This window comes from Cebus imitator, unplaced genomic scaffold (assembly GCF_001604975.1).
Source record: "Cebus imitator isolate Cc_AM_T3 unplaced genomic scaffold, Cebus_imitator-1.0 Scaffold93, whole genome shotgun sequence".
Lineage (NCBI taxonomy): Eukaryota > Metazoa > Chordata > Mammalia > Primates > Cebidae > Cebus > Cebus imitator.
The window spans coordinates 5588090-5591451 of NW_016107408.1; the positions used below are offsets into that span (position 1 = coordinate 5588090).

Consider the following 3362-nt stretch of genomic DNA (forward strand, 5'->3'; position numbering starts at 1 on the left):
GCGCGATCTCGGCTCACCACAACCTCCGCCTCCTGGGTTCAGGCAATTCTCCTGCCTCAGCCTCCCGAGTAGCTGGGACTACAGGCATGCGTCACCATGCCCAGCTAATTTTTTGTAATTTTAGTAGAGACGGGGTTTCACCATGTTGACCAGGATGGTCTTGATCTCTTGACCTCGTGATCCACCTGCCTCGGCCTCCCAAAGTGCTGGAATTACAGGCGTGAGCCACCATGCCCGGCCCTTTTTTTTTTTTTTTTTTAAAGACAGGGTCTTGCTCTGTTGCCCGGGCTGGAGTGTATTGGAGCTGTCATAGCTCACTGTGGCCTCCAACTCCTGGCCTTAAGCAATCTTCTTGCCTCAGCCTCTAAGAAAAAAGTGTTTCTTTTTCTTTCTTTTCCTTTTTTTTTTGAGATGGAGTTTCCCTCTTGTTGCCCGGGCTGGAGCACAATGACGCAATCTTGGCTCACCGCAACCTCTGCCTCCCAGGTTCAAGCGATTCTCCTGCCTCAGCCTCCTGAGTAGCTGGGATTACAGGCATGTGTCACCCTGCCCGGCTAATTTTATATTTTTAGTACAGATGGGGTATCTCCATGTTGGTCAGGCTGGTCTTGAATTCCCGACCTCAGGTGATCTGCCCTGAGGCCTTGGCCTCCCAAAGTACTGGGATTACAGGCGCGAATCACTGCACCTGGCCAGAAAAAAAAGTATTTCTAAAGCAGAGAAGGGTGAGCCAAAAATAGCTGTAACTTTCAGGACGCATGTCTGTCACCGTACAAGGTCCTGACCTGTCACTGACACAGAGTGCTCATCTGCACGATGTTTTACTGCTTCCCAAATATCTCCATCCTGTTTCAACCAATGTGTCTCCCTCTGTAGATGAGCCCATGTTCTATTGGCCTGGGAGGAACCCAGCTACCTCCTCCCATCAGCTACCAGGTTGAACCAACTCAGTTTAGAGGACCCCAGAGGCAGCTGTGTAAATGTGGTTTAGGTTCAGCAGGGGGATTCTTTGGCCCTTACAGATCTAGACAATGCTACTTAAACTCCCTTCAAAAGACTTATTTGAGGCCGAGCACAGTGGCTCATGCCTGTAATCCCAGCAGTTTTGGAGGCAAATGTGGGTAGAACACCTGAGGTCAGGAGTTCAAGACCAGCCTGGCCAACGTGGTGAAACCTATTTCTACTAAAAATTCAAAAATTAGCTGGTCATCGTGGTGCGCACCTGTAATCCCCGCTACACAGGAGGTTGAGCAAGAGAATTGGTTGAACCTGGGAGGCAGAGGTTGCAGTGAGCTGAGCTCGTGACACTGCACTCCAGCCTGGGTGACAGAGTGAGACTCTGTCTCAAAAAAATAAAAATGAATAAAAAATAAGAAAGACTTCCGGGGCTGGGTGTGGTGGCTCATGCCTGTGATCCCAGCATTTTGGGTTGCCGAGGCGGGTGGATCACCAGAGGTCAGCAGTTTGAAACCAGCCTGACCAACATGGCAAAACCCCATCTCTACTAAAAATACAAAAATCAGCTGGGCATGGTGGCAGGTACCTGTAATCCCAGCTACTCAGGAGGCTGAGGTAGGAGAATTGCTTGAACCTGGGAGGCGGAGGTTGCTGTGAGCCAAGATCGCCCCATTGCATTGGGCAAACCCTGTCTCTACTAAAAAAAAAAAAATACAAAAATTAGCCGGGCATAGTGGTATGCAGCTGTAATTCCAGGTACTTGAGAGGCCGAGGCAGGAGAATCACTTGAACCTGGGAGGCGGAGGTTGCAGTGAGCCAAGATCATGCCACTGCACTCCAGCCTGGGCTACAGAGCGAGACTTCGTCTCAAAGGAAAAAAAAGAAGGCTTCTTTGCAGGATGTTATGTTCTCACGGTTGCTTCTGGTTCCCATGAACTGGTTTACTTGAGGGACTCTCCCACCATCCCACGGGTCTAGTTCCTTATCTAAGAGCACAGACTGAGGTGTGAAACATTCCCTTGCCACTTGTCACTAAACCAACCACTCATACAAGATTTCTATATATTTGGAGATCTCTGTAGAACAGCTGGGAAGATGCAGGGATTTATACTGTAGAAACATGAGCAGCTTGAGATTCAGTGTCAGTGATTTTTCTCCCAAAGTCCTCTGCCATTTCCACAGTTCAGGCTCCAACTTCCTTATACATGGCTCAGCCTTGCTCTCTGCTCTTTCCTCTCTTTCTCTTCCAATTTTAAATTTTTGGTTCATTTTAAAATGCATGCTGGGTGAGCTCATGCCTGTAATCCCAGTGCTTTGGGAGGCTGAGGCAGGCAGATCACTTGAGGTCAGGAGTTTTAGACCAGCCTGGCCAACATAGCAAAACCCTGTCTCTACTAAAAACACAAAAATTAGTGGGGCATGGTGGCACATGCCTGTGATCCCAGCTACTTGGGAGACTGAGGTGGGAGGACTGCTTGAATCAGGAAGGCAAAGGTTGCGGTGGGCTGAGATTGCACCACTGTACTCCTGCCTGAGCAACACAGAGACAATTAAAAAAAAAAAAAAGCAGTCACTCCTCATTCTTCTTCCCACACCCTAGCCCCTGGCAACCATTTATGGCCAGACATGGTGGCTCTTGCCTGTGATCCCAGCACTTTGGGAGGCCATCTAAGGTCAGGAGTTCAAGACCAGCCTGGCCAACATGGTGAAACCTGTCTCTACTAAAAATACAAAAATTAGCCAGGTGTGGTAGCGAGTGCCTGTAATCTCAGCTACCTGGGAGGCTGAGGCAGGAGAATCGCTGGAACCAGGGAGGCGGAGGTTTCAGTGAGACGAGATTGTGCCACTGTACTCCAGCCTGGGCAACAGAGTGAGACGCCGTCTCAAAAAATAAATAAATAGTGCTAGCTTCGGCAGCACATATACTAAAATTGGAACAATACAGAGAAGATTAGCATGGCCCCTGAATAAAAATAAATAAATAAATAGGCCAGGAGTGGTGGCTCGTGCCTATAATCCCAGTACTTTGGGAGGCTGAGGCAGGTGGATCATTTGAGGTCAGGAGTTTGAGACCAGCCTAACCAACATGGTGAAACCCTGTCTCTACTAAAAATGCAAAAATTAGCTGGGTGTGGTGGTGGGCGCCTATAGTCCCAGCTACTCCAGCTACTTGGGAGGCTGAGGCAGGAGAATCACTTGAACCCAGGAGGCAGAGGTTGCAGTGAGCCAAGATCACACCACTGCACTCCAGCCTGGGTGACAAAGTGAGACTCCATCTCGAAAAATAAAATAAAATAAAAATAAATAAATAAACTGCAGAGCATTTGGGCTCATTCTCTTACTGCTTTGATGCATGCTGGCCTGGGCTCTGTGTCTCATCTTTTCTTAAAACATTTACCAGTGAT

At 48.5% G+C, this 3362-nt stretch overlaps 1 non-coding gene across 1 annotated transcript; it reads left to right on the plus strand.

Moving 5' to 3' along the window:
• Positions 1-2858: 2858 nt before the first annotated feature.
• Positions 2859-2966, plus strand: LOC119472304. Its single transcript, XR_005201440.1, has one exon. It is a non-coding gene; the product is annotated as a U6 spliceosomal RNA (small nuclear RNA).
• The last annotated feature ends 396 nt before the right edge of the window (positions 2967-3362 follow it).